This window comes from Grammomys surdaster, unplaced genomic scaffold (genome assembly GCF_004785775.1).
Source record: "Grammomys surdaster isolate TR1022 unplaced genomic scaffold, NIH_TR_1.0 64, whole genome shotgun sequence".
Taxonomy (NCBI): Eukaryota; Metazoa; Chordata; class Mammalia; order Rodentia; family Muridae; genus Grammomys; species Grammomys surdaster.
In genome coordinates, this window is record NW_021604566.1 from 3,983,874 (window position 1) to 3,998,591 (window position 14,718).

The window sequence follows — 14,718 nt, forward strand, 5'->3', positions numbered from 1 at the left end:
TATATATATATATATGTTGTATAAAATTAAAGAATCAACTGGGTGTCTGTAATATACCTGATACAGATACTACTCTGGTAGTGTGTTTTAAAAATATGTATATTTTTTAAAAATTGCACTATCCTATTTGTTGGCAATATTCACCTTAAAATCACCTCCTTAATGCAGAGGCTTTAACCAACAGTTGGGGGATCATTAAATGCTTTCAGGAAAATCCCTCATCTTGGAGTTGCCTGAGATAAGGATAACCATTTTAGCCTTTTCTGTACTTTAGATGAAATGTAATGATGTGGACCTATAGCATGCTAAAGTCTTTTGTCATTGAACAAATTCCACAGTAGGCAAGGTACACTGTAAGTCACAGAACATTAAAAAGATCATTCAAGCAAAAGAAAATAATGAACTGGGAGGCCATAAATCTCAAGCACTCTTGGTGACTTTTAAAAATCTGCCAAAATTCGCTGTCTAATGATGTGATTCCAATCAACCCAATTTATCAACCTTATGGGCTGATTAAAACTATATTACTCCATTAAGATTAACTCTTTACTTCTGGGAATTAAGGTTGTGTGAAATGAAACTGCAGATTCATCACCTGGGATCTAGCAACTACAAATTCTTAACAGAATTTGTGATTCTTAAAACTTTCACCTGATTTATGTGTATATCTTGAAAATACCATGGTATATTTCTTTACAGTTTTAAAAAGCATGCATTTATCTTGAAATCAACACCTATTTTCAGAAAGGGTTCAATTCAGTCCAGAAACAGCCCATCCAACCCCTCTCAGTGAGTCTGCAGTCTTAGCGCTCCCTCAGGTATATAATCAGAAAGTGTCTGCTTACATATTGAAGAGGGAGGGGGTTCCATTAATCTCAGCAAAGCATTCTTTGTGCAGAAAAAAAAGGGTCTCATTCCACACTTTTTCCACATAAAGATGTGACATTCAAGTCGAAGTGGATGGAATTCGTTTTTATGAATAGAGCCCTTGCTGACCAATTCTTTTCTGGGGAGGGTAATGGGCAAATGCTATCCAGATGCGTTCCTCTGGAATGGTTCCCAGTTTGGAGAAGTGAAAACTACTGTACTTGCAGTATAATAAAGGGCTTCACAGAAACACAATATTCCCTCATGTAGTGCAATACCACTACCACCATCCCCGCCTGCCTGCTCTTCTAAATCCAGGGCTGTCATGGAGATCTCACATGTCACACTGATAACTCAGACTCATCCGGAAAAGTCGATACCTCTCTTCACTCAGCAACAGAAGCATAACCAAATCAAAATTGCCTGCAAGTCCCGTGTCTTCTCAAACCTCAAAACAAAGAGTTTTACCAGTAGATGTCTCTGTGTTTGTCCCTTTAATACACAAAGGAAGAAAAGCTTCCTCCTTGTTCTCAATCTGGTGCCTCATCTTAAAGATTCCCTCTGAATTCTAGTCTTCTTTGGCCTTCTCTCTGTTGTAGAATCCTCTCTGATTGCCTAATGAATTAGCTATAGTCCATAGTCTAACTACTGACTAGCTTTGGTCCACAGTTCTAGTTACACTTCATCTTCTTTTGGCCCTTCCTTCCTTCCTTCCTTCCTTCCTTCCTTCCTTCCTTCCTTCCTTCTTTCCTTATCTTTTTATTTCTACTTTTATATCTATTTCTGATATGACCATCTTTTTATACTTATTCTTTTTATATGAACATTTGTTTTTTTCTTTTTCTTTGGCTCAGCAACACTGCTTTATTTGTATATATACATGTGTATGTATATGCATATGTATATGTATATTTTTTCTGTATGGCTTTACAGTTACTTGTTCTGATACAGATCTGATATAGATAGCATAAGGAGGCTCCATTGATTCTAACAGCAATCTCCAGACTCTTCTGACTGTAACTTGGTGGCACTAAGGATGGAGTCATACTTTTGGTTGATATCTACAATGCATAGCTTCTTGTTTAAGCATCTTGTGTAACAATTCTCAACTTTGGTTTTTAAGCAGGATGTAGAGTTCATGCTGTGTACTGAAGTATCATTTTGGAGCTAGAAAATTTGATCAAGAAGCACATTTCTAACATATACACTAGTATGTAGTCTATGGTGTCATAGCTCAAGACTATGACAAAATATCATAGACTAGGTGACTTAATTAACAGAGGTGTTTTCTAGGCTGAGAAACCTGGAGGTCTAGGATTAAGGAGTCAGCATGTTTGACTTCTGATACACGCCTGCATGTACTTTCTCACTATATTCTCCAAATCTTTCTATAGACAGAAAGAAGATCTTTGATGACTCTTTCCATAAACACACCAGCCCTCTTGAACTACACTCAAAAGTTATAAGATCTCATTTATATTTCAGGACTCTTTAGAGGCCCTGTTCCCTGTGCAATCACAATGATTTCAATTAAACCCAGCTTCCATTAAAGGGACATAATTTAGTCTACAGCTTCTAGCAAGACTTTTATATTTTCCAACAAAAATAAAATAGAAGAACACATTGGAATTAATGATAAGGATTCCATAAATTAATATATTTGACAGTTCCACAAATTATGTTTCTACCTTTAAAATTTACCTCTAGTTATGATCTTATATTCTGTTGCTTATCTTCTCTTAAATGTTTTCTGATCACCCCAAGCTCTGCCTATGCAGCACAACCTACATTCCATCTGCATCAATGCACTATCTATTCTTCCCTCTCCTGACAGAAGCATGTACTCACCTAAGTCAGAATCCTTGGGAGCTGGCATGAACACATTGTCTCCCATGTTCACATCTGGTGAAGAATTAAGTATTGTTTACACACACACACACACACACACACACACACACACACACACACACACAAATATATATATATGCCCATGGAAATCAGAGGAAAATTTTGAAAGTCAGTTCTGTCTTTTCAGCTTGTGGATTTTTGGAATTGAGCTTAAGTTGTCATATTTATTCACTGAACAATCTTATCATCCCTAGAATATTTCTTATACATAAGATTTGATGCAAGCATTGGAAAGTTATATTGCTTATAATGGTTCCATGGAATTTGGTTGGTCATTTAAATATGATTTCTATCTATCTATCTATCTATCTATCTATCTATCTATCTATAATATTCATTAAAATATTCTGTAAACCTCATTATAAAAATATAAATTCCTATAAATTATAAGAAAGACAAGTTTTCAGAATTAAAAACATGAGATAGAATATTAACCAATTTAACAATGCAATAGCTTATGAATTAACAAGGAATCAAAATAAAAGGAATGCCTTTTCAAACTGCACATCCTATAGAGGGTTAATATCTAAATATATAACAGAACTAAAAAAAAAAAAAACACCTGGGAAATCAAGAAAACAAACAACTCAATAAATCAGGAACAGAACTAAATAGAGAGTTCTGAAAAGTCAAAACACAAATAGCTGAGAAACACTTAAAGAAATGTTCAACATCATTAGTTATCAGAGACGTACAGGTCAAAATTTTCTCACAATTTCATCTTAAATCAGACAGAATGGCCAAGATCAACAAAACAAATGACAGCTCATGCTGGTGAGACTTTGGGGAATGGGGGTCAATTATTCATGGCAGGTGAGAGTACAACATTGTACACACTGTATGGAAATCAGTGTGTGAGTTCATCAGGAATATGGGATCTACTTCAATATCCAGCTATACCACTTCTGGGCATCTACCAAAAGAACTTACATCTTACTAAAGAGACACTTGCTCATCCATATTCACTGCAGCTCTTTTCAGAATAGTCAACAGTTGGAAACAACCTAGATATCCGTCATCAGGAGAATGGATAATAAACTGAGGTGCATTTACACAATGGAATGGTATTCAGCTTCAAAAAAAGAAACAAAATTATGAAATTTGTAGGTGAATAGATGAAGATTGGAGAAAATCCAAAGTGAGATAACCCAAACTATAAAAAACACATATGTATTCTCTTGTATGAGAATGTTAGCAATAACACCTCTGATAGGCATGTTATAGTCCACAACATCACAATGGTTAGATATTGTGTGTGGGATTATTGGGGAGGGGAACATTTCCGAGGAAAAGCAAATATAATATATAGCTAGAAAGAGACAGGATGGAAATTGGATTGAAGAATTAAATGGGGAGGGTGAGGAAAGATGGAAGGAGTAGATAACACTAAGGGCCACTTGAGGTATCATATGGAAGCTTTCTATAGTAGAAGCATCTTAAATGTATACATATTTGAAGGAATTCTAAAATAGAGTCACCAAATAATGAGGGAGATAATGCTCCAACTAGGTATCTTTTGCCACTAAGTGAAATCTCCAAGGTCAGATACAAGTTATGTCTAATTTAGTTTTTGGTCAAAGGGGCTACATAAAAATACCCAAATACATGACTATTGGTTGACTGCCACAAACTGGTGGTCAGTCTGTATTGCTGAATACACCACTTACATGTCTCACTGAACATAGAGTAGTTAAACTGATAACCTATTAGAGCCTTCATCTCTACTTTCATGGTACAGAAAGTTTTTCTGCACGTTACCTGTTGGTGAAAGGCAACCACCAAAGCAGATACAAATCTTGTGATCTATGATGATAACCTGCCTGCATGATATGCTTATACAATCATGGCAGAAATGTGAGAGCAACCAACCACTCTCTGAATGGATTTAAAGCCCATGCCATGGGAAAGAGCCCAGGGCTGACACTGCTCAGTTGTCTAAGAACCTGAGATTAGATAGGCTATAGGCCTAGACAAAACCAAATATCATTGTTCTGCTCAAGGAACATAACAATAAATTGTTCCTAATGATAATACACTCTACACACAGATCAGCACCTCTCTAAGCTATTATCAGTGAAGCTTCATCTTGCAGTAGATAGGAACTAAAACACAGACCGACAATTAGACAACGTGAAGATATTTTTAAGTCTTTCCATCAGACTTAAATAGGACTGTTTTTATCAAACCCTTCCCCTCAGGGTTTAGGGAGCTATGTAGAAGAGTAGATGAAGAAGTTATGAAAATGAGAGGAGATATGCCAAGAAAGCTGTGTTTTCCAGATGCAAAAATGAATGTGCAAACCTTCACATATGAATTCACAGAGACTGAGGCAACATGCACAGGGCCTGAACATGTTCAAGTCCTAACACTGAGAGGGAAGCAGATACAAACACTCATCCCTAACTAAGATCCTATCTCACCTGAAAACCACGTGCAAAGGAAACATTGGTTTTCTCCAATGAACTTTCACTCAGTGTATTAACCATACTTAAGGCAGAAGGCCAGCATTAAAAAAACTCAATGATATTTTTGTAGACTTTTGTCTCTTTTTTTTTCTTTAGGCATGTTCTATCTTTCTTGTCTTTCTCATTTTTTTTAAATTGTAGTTTCCAATTTTGTGTTTTTATGTGTTTTTTTTTTTTTGGTATGTGTATTTCTTGTAGGTTTTATCTGTTTTGTTTGCTCACCTGTATGTTTTATAAAAAGTGAAATAAAAAGAAAGAGCATAGAGTTTGGGTGGGTTGGAGGTGGGAAAGATTCCAAAGAAGCCTGGAAAGGAGAACCTGTCATCAGAATATATTGAATGAAAATATTATTTTCAATAAAATAAATGTATGTATTTTAAAAGAGATATCTGTAAGTTGTGTTTATACTTTAGACATTTATGTTCTTATCCTGAGAACATAAGTGGATCTCCTGAAAGGGACTGTTGAGGAATTATGTACTTGTCATTAGAACTAAAATTTTCATAGCTCTAGATTATTTAATATGAAAAGTGAGAAACTCTCTGAACCCATGAAAGTTTTTCACAATACAGGATGAGACATTTATTTGGAAATATTAGTAGATTATACTTTAACAATAAAAAGTCTTCGTAAAGACTATACACCACTTCCTCAGAAGAAGATGACAGAAAAAAAAATGTTCTTACAATCATAAAGCCAGATAACAAATCAGATCTGCAGGAAGGCCTTCCTATGGCAGCTTGATAGTACTGGAAAAGGAAAAAGTAAGCAGAAACAAACAAATAGAATTTCATATCATTTTTATAAGCCTAATGTGAGTCCAGTTTTTGAATGTTTGTTTGTTTACTTAAAGTGTATAAACCTCAAATGAAAAAAAAACACAGTAACAAAGTTCAAAACAAAAGATACACTTGTAAGAAGATATGGGAGTAATGAAAACAATGATTAGGGATAAAGATATACTTACCTAAAAAAATGAGGTACATTTGCAAGAAAGTACTGATTAATGAGAAATTCTTGTAACTATTAAATAGAAATACAATTAAAATCACACCGTCAAAAATAAGGTGCAATTTTAGAAGTGGTAAATATTCTAAATAGGCTAATGAATACATATTAAGTAATAAATATCCTTAGGCTTTCTTTTTCTGTGTCTTGATATTTGCATTTCTATGTGCTCACATGAAAAATAAATATACTGTTCTGTGATTCAAAGGTATCCTTGAGAAATCCCTAGAAGAACTTGATATAGATTGAGGAGATGAAACTATACAAGATACAAGCTGTGCTTCTAAACCATGGTTCATCTAAATCACATGGGCCATCATAATCTCTTGGTTAAACTTGTACTCTAGAATTATTTTTTCAGTTTGATATTCACTCACTGTATAGTCATGGATTCTGTCTCTCCTATACCCCATCATCAAGCTAGGAAGTATTTCTACAAAGAGAAAAAGAACATAACATCTAGAAGAATGGAAGAGTTCTCCTAAATCCTCCAGTTCAAGTATATAAATCCTAAGAGCCTGTAAATGGCTCCACATAGCATCTTTATTTGCCAGTCAGTTATCAGGTATGTGTGTTAAGAAATTCGTGGATCCAGAGCAGCCTGTACTAAGCCTTAGAATTACTGTGGACAGTGATTTTCTCTGTTTATAACTCAAAACTGACATTTATAAAATGTTTAATACATAATTTAAAGCAGCACATTTCAAAGTGTTTTGTGATTAGTCTATTTTTTGATTTTTTGATTTTAAAAATTATTTCTTTTTTCTTTTTTCTTTTTTTTTTTGCATTCTAGATAGTATTTCCCCTCCCAGTCCACCCTCTGATTGTTCCACATCCCATATCTCCTCCCCGCCTCCTCTCTCCATGAGGATGCCTCTCCAACCCCCACCCCACCAGACATCTAAACTCCCTGGGACTTCAATCCCTTGAGGATTAGGTGCATCTTCTCTGACTGAACCAGACCCATCATTTCTCTGCTGTATATGTGTTGGGGGCCTCATATCAGCTGGTGTATGCTGCCTGGTTGATAATCCCGAGTCTGAGAAATCTTAGCCTTACAGGTTCAGCACTTTTTATCTTGAGGTTTTGGTTCTTTTCTTCCTCTTCCTCTTCCTCTTCCTCTTCCTCTTCCTCTTCCTCTTCCTCTTCCTCTCCCTCCTCCTCCTCCTCCTCCTCCTCCTCCTCCTCCTCCTCCTCCTCTTCTTCTAAATCAAATCGTAATTTTTACTTATTCACACAGGGGTTATAAACACAAAAGGCAGGACGTGGGGAAGGGGATGACACCGGAGGGGGAGTACAGATATATTTCAGAACAGGGTATCAGTTGGGTGAAGGTTCAGGGGACAGGTCACTATGACTCTGCCTTTGATTCACTTGTCCTTATCTAAGTTGGTATTATCTGACAAGACTACCTATTTACTAGGTCTATGACTGCTCAGGCTGGTAAATTTCCACAAAAGCTGCCTGTTTACAATAGCTTATAGCCATCTGTTTCAATGTTTTTCCACAGAGACCCAAGACTTGGTGTTCGTATACATGTATGACAGGCCTATTGTTGATTTTAGGCCTATGGCTGATATACACTACCAGATATAAGTGGCAAAAACAAAATTTCCATGTAGAAAGTATGTCATAACATACTCCAATTATGCTTCCAATGGAGACTTTCCCAACACTCAGACTAGATATCACATTCCATGCCATAATCATGTCTGACAAAGATATCATAAACCTAATGCATACTACTTTCTGATTATAATGTTCACTCAGTATGATGCCATTTGTGCATTAGATACTAAGTATTCTGTAGGGTGACAAGAATGCAGACCCTGTTGCAATCTAATTTATATCAAATAATAAAAGAATTGATATAACAGCAAAATACAGTACAGAACATATTGCTACCTCTACCATGTAAAAGAGATCTGATTCGCTGGCTTTAACATATATATATATATATATATATATATATATATACATACATTAGATTTATGTACAACTTTCTCTATGATGCAGTAAGTAATTAGTGATCTTTCTTGGTCTTGGGTTACCATTCAAAACCATGTATTCAGCCATCAGACTCTCACAACTAGTTTTTACAATAGCAACAAAATGGCCCTACAGAAAAAAACTGGAAAAGATCCCTTTGCCAATAGTTTTCTCTTCAGCTTCTGGAATATAAACTTACAATATATATTAGTGAAACTATTTACATATTTTATAATGGAAATATTTTAAACATTTTATTTGCTTTCTAGGATAAGTCAATGTTGTGATCCTTCTGTAAACATTTTGATGAATGAGCTTAGGGAATGTTACATTCTCAAAGATAAACAGAATGAATGAATTATCTATAGTACTAAGTCATTAATGAGTGGTAAGGAAACAATAGTAACGTTCTACAATGGGATGAGAATAACAGATTCCTTTGTCTCCATTTGCTCAATTCCAAAACAATCAGCTGATGTTTCTTCATCCATCTTTCCAGTGCCATCTCAGATCAGAGACTGCCTTTCTCCCTTTCCCTGTCATTGATGTCTTATTTATTTTGACAATCAGGTAATAAGATCTTTCAGACTTAGGAGTTCACTGTGTATTTTTAAAAGACATCCTACTTGTCAAATAGTCATAAGACATAGCATCTTCTTCAGTATTTCCTCTACATTCTCACTTTTATACAATATATTTGCTTTTGGAGAAACTGGCATCCTTCACTGTTCAGTGTACATCATAAATGTAACAATTAATGAATTAATGGTATCTTTTGGAACATAAGGATATATCTATTTTTAATCATGACAGCTAGTGAATTAATAAGCATGAGTAATATGGATATCCCCACGCACACTCAAAAACCTGCTTTGACTTTTCATGTTAAACATCCATCATTTGATATTCAGAACAATCCTAACTTAATTATATATGTGCATATATCTCTTTTAGGAAAAATTATATACTAATGATTTATCTAAAATTAAAAATAACTGTCCTTAAGGGATATCCAGGACATTTCTCTGTCCTCAGAGCTATGTTTTCTTTCTGGGACGTCTAAGAAATTTGTTCATTTTCCAGACCTTTTAAATCCTTGCTCTATTCACTGAAACTATTAATAACATGGAAAAATCTGATTACATCAATTACTGCATCATTTCAAAACTTAGGTGTGTGTGTGAATTGAGGATGACATCATGGATATTCAGGTATGAAATATGGACAGAGGCTATTAACTTGCCTCATGTGACTCACAGTTTTCATCAGAGAGTAACATTAAATTCAAATTAATGGGTTCGATAATAATGACCCTCTACTCCTTCACCATGTTCACCAATTCTTCCATTTTGTTAGAATGATATATACCATGGCAAAGAAAGGTGCAATGGCATAGGATAGAATTAGCAGTTATAATAATTTTAATTGGTTATGGTTAAAAATATTTTAGTATATAGTTTTCAAACTAGAAATGGGGGATTTTGTAGTTTATAATTATTATAAAGTAAAAAAAAAGCATATTAGTCTGACAATAATATTGGTCCTTTGAAGCATATATGTAAAAACTTAGATCTCTTTTCCAGTCTCTTTATGTGTTCTCCCAAGCAGATCATATGGCCAATTCCAATTTGCAGGTGAGCTAGCAAGAGACAATACTTCATCATCCAGCTCAGGTTTATGACATTATAGTAGGAACATGGAAGTTCTTGATTGACAACTTTCTCCCCATTTGCCATTCTTTCCTTCTTCATCTTGTAAATGTCTATCAAAAATAAATAAATAAAAGGATATTCACTACTACACACAGGAAGACTGATAGTGGTTTGTCATAACTGTAGAAATATATAGTCAGTGAGTCCTATAAAAATATGGGACATTTTAAAAGAGAAATAACATTCAGTATCTAATTTTTCTTTCAATTTCTGGAAATTATGTTGATCAAAACATTTATAACCCTAAATGAGTGGCGCTTACAAAATTTTAAAGTCTTGTTTATAAGCCCCAGCTTGAATTATTTCAAGATTTTAGAAAATGATAATTTGTTTCCTAGAGTATACTTTGAGTAAGATGGCCTTTGAATAAAGTGGAGAAATTAAATGTTAATTTATGTGGTGCAATTATTTGGGTAGTCAACATTCATATTTCTCTGCAACTGATAGTTATTTGGAGATGAAGAAATATACTTGTGAGTATCTAGTTCATACCAGTTATGTTTGGTATACTTTAAGAAAGAATTTGAGGAATGAATTTGCATATTTTAAATGTCTTATTCATTGTGCTACAGTAAATGTCCTAAAATTATGAAGTATATTTTCAACTGCAGTTGAGAATCACACTCTGTACTATAGGTTTTACATAGTATAATATTCTGCCTGTGAAATCCCATGTAAGGCAACCTTCCTCTTGCTTGTTAATGAGCATATTTAAGAATCGCTGATCAGAATCCACATTTGATTGATTCTTCAACTGTTGTGTGAAATAAAGTTATAATAGAGAGTGTATTTTACATCAGAATTTCAAGTCTAATATTTATAATGAGTTAGTCCACACAGGGATTTATTATATAGGTCAATGATAGTATCATTTTTCAAAATTAAAATAAGCTATTTTTTTAAGATTCATATATATGTGCATTTGTCTGTATGTGTATATACGTTGACCATATGGTTCCCCAAGTGCAGGAGTTAAAGGGGGGTTGAAACCACGAAGCATACACGAGCTGATATGCAGCCCCCAACATATATATAGCAGAGGACTGCCGGGTCTGGACTCAGTCAGAGAAGATCCTCCTAACCCTGTAGAGACTGGAGGCCCCAGGGAATGGGGCGGTCTAGTTAGGTAGGAGTTGGAGGGGTGAGAACATCCTATGGAGATGAGTGGAGGAGGTATGGGATGTGAAACAGTCAGAGGGTTGACTGGGAAGGGGATAAAGTCTGGACTTTAAAAATAAGATTAAATAAAAAAAATAAAAATAAAGGTAGGTTGAACCATTTGATATAGTTGATGAGAACCAAACTCAGGTCCATTGCAAGAGCACCAAGCCCTCTTAACCATTGAGCCACCACTCTAGGCTTAGAATTAATTTTTAATCTGTGATACATAATCAATAGTTGTCAGCATATTTTTCAATGAATGTGAAAAATGTTACTTTTTCATTGACTATTGTATTTACTACTATGTAGATTATGTGGATGGATATAGAGGGAAGAATATGTGTCTAAAATATTTTTTTTTAAAGATTTTATTTATTTATTATATATGAATACACTGTAGCTGTCTTCAGACACACCAGAAGAGGGCATCAGATCTCATTACAGATGGTTGTGAGCCACCATGTGGTTGCTGGGATTTGAACTCAGGACCTCTGGAATTGCAGTCAGTGCTCTTAACCACTGAGCCATCTCTCCAGCCCTAAAATATTTTTTATTTAATGTTATTTTTTTTTTTGTTATATGTTACTAAAGCACAAGCAGCTGAGCACATCTATGAGAGATTTTTCTTGACTGGCTCATTTGAGGCCAGATCACCCACCCTAAATCAAGGGTGGATTTTTGCCTGCTTGCCCTCATTCTTACTAACAAGTCTATTCTATCATTGGCATTAGAGACTCTTGGGGGATTCCAACATATACTGAGGACCAGATGAGACGTCCAGCCTTGTGACCTGGATTCTGGTCAAGAACTATTGAACTCTTGATCTTTCTTGTAGAAAATAGTTATTTTTGACCTAGCAGAATCACAACCTGCAAGCCCCAGGGATAGTTTCACTAATTATAAAACCTAAATTGATGCTGGCTTTGTTTGTTTGTTTGTTTTCTGCCATTTACCCTCTATCTATTTTACTCCAGTCTTTTTATTTGCATCATTTCCTTACGCCTCTCATAGGATATTAGAGACTTCATATTCTTCTTTTTCTCTGTTTTAAAATTTTAGTTTGAGGTTTCATTTATTTCTCTATTATATCTTATTTTCTGATATATTTGCAGTGAGTTCACACAAATATTGTTCAAGTAGGACTATACACATGCCACAGTTCTAAACGGGGGGAAATATACTGTAAGGAAAAGATTTAAGCAAAGACAGAATGGGGCCATTTGGCAATGCTTTATAATGTTCTAGTGCCAATAAAGTCTTAGTTTTCTCTTAGTGCAACGTTGTACAAAGGTTATCCTCTTATAGTTCTATAGGTCTATAGTGTGGGCTGTTTGGCTAGCTTTCCTGCCCAATTTTTTCTAAAACTAAAGGTAAGACATGTTTCAAATTGACTCTTAAAAATTAAATTTATATTCATAGTGACCTTGTTTGTGATAACCAGAAGCTGGAAACAGCCCAGATGTCTCACAACAAAAGAATGGATATAGAAAATGTGATTCTTTTATACAATGGAATACTGAGTTTTGCAGGCAAATGGACAGAACTAGAAAATATCATCCTGAGTGAGGTAACTCAGACCCCAAAAGGACATGCTTGGTATGTATTCACTAATAAGTGGGTATTAGTCACACAGAAAAAGTGCCAAATACCCAAGATACAGCCCACAGAACTCAAAAAGGTCAACAAGCTGAAGGGTCCAAGTGAGGATGCCCCAGTTTCTCTGGGGAGGGAAAAGAAAGCAACCACAGGGGTAGGGAGTTTAGGATGGAAAAGGGATGGGGAAGGCAGTGAGTGGAACATGATCTGGTATTGGGTCGGGGGAAAGGACTGAAATCTCTGAGGGCCAGCAGAAAGAACGGAAACATGCCACCTCGAAAGGTGGGAGGTTGGGGGACCCTCCAGAATGTACCAGAGACTTGGGAAGTGAGAGACTTTCAGGACTCAAAGAGAGAGACCTTAAATGAAATGCTCTATATTGAAGAGAGGGCACTTGTAGAGACCACCTCCAGCCGAAAAAGACAGGGCATCAACTGAGGGTGGGGTTGCCATTCCACAGTCAAAACTCTGACTCATAATTGTTCCTGTTTAAAATAACTGCAGGGATGGTAATGGAGAAGAGATTGAGGAAAAGAAGGTCCAGCGACAGGTCCAAAGTAAGATCCAGCTCAAGGGTAGACCCCAAGACCTCACACTATTACTGAGGCTATGGAGCGCTCACAAAAAGGGACCTATCATGACTGTCCTCTGAAAGATCCAACAAGCAGCTGAAAAAGTCAGATGCAGATAATTACAGCCAACCAATGGACAGAAGCTGGTGACCCCTGTGGTTGAATTAGGGAAAGCTAGAAGAAGCTGAGGAGGAGGATGACCCTGAGGAGGACCAGCAGTCTCAGTTAACCTGGACCCCTGAGATCTCTCAGACACTGAATCACCAACCAGGCAGTATAGACCAACTGATATGAGGCCCCCAACAGATATACAGCAGAGGACCTCTGGGTCTGGGTTTAGTCAGAGAAGAAGAACCTAACCCTCAAGGAACTGGAGGCCCAGGGAGTTTAGAGGTCTGGTTGGGTGGAGGTGGAAGGTGGGGACATCCTCGTGGAGACAGGGAGCAAGGAGGAGGTTTGGGATGTGGAACAGTAGAAGGGTGGACCAGGAGGGAAATAAAATCTGGAGTTTAAAACAAGCAAGCAAGCAAACAAACAAACAACACACCCCTAAAAGAAAATAAATTTAGAAGAATTCATTCTAAGTTTATGAAGGAGTTTACTGTCAGCATGCACATAAAAATTCCCTGTCCGTATAATTTGCTGTTTGAAGATTGTACACCTGTAGCATGTTTTTATAGCATGTGTGTGTCTGTGTTTGTGTGTGTGTCTGTGTGTGCATATATGTGTCTAAATGTGAGTGTGTGCATGTACATGTGTGTATGTTTGTGTATGTGTGAGTGGTGTGTGTGTGTGTTCTACTTGCTGCTCACAGAGATCTATAGACTTGTAATTTGATGTTGTTCTTCAAGTTTGGAAAATTGTAAGTCTACTGCCTGAAGCAAACAAGCCCACAAAATCTGCTAGATATGCATCATGTTTTGATGTTTGTTATGTCTTCCCAATTTATCCCTTTCTCGTTTGGTCTTTTAGGAAGCCTTATAATGTTGTTGTTTCTTTGTGGAATGTGAACATGATGTACTTAATAAAATGTAAGAAAGGTCATCAGCCCTCAGTGTGGGAAAGATCAAAGGGCTCATTCCTTTCCTCTGCTGCTCTCCAGGTCTGTTACTTCAGTTGCCTTTAGGTTTCTCTAAAGAGGAGTGCGGTCATGGGCAGGCAAGTCTTAAAATTATTTGGCATATCTAAAAATGTGTTTTGTGGCCAGGCATAGTGTGGCACATGGCGTTAATCCCAGGACTGTGAAGGGAAAGGCAAGCCACCATTTTATGTAAAATTTTTCTTCTACCTTGATGGGTGTTCACGTGTAGTATGTACTCTGAGACTATAGAACTCCTTTAGGTGAAGGAACCTTCAGAATTGTGGCTCCCTCCTATAATTGGCTTTCATGGTGTGGTTAAGACTCATGATTATCCTCACTTTTGCCTCCTGCAATTGATC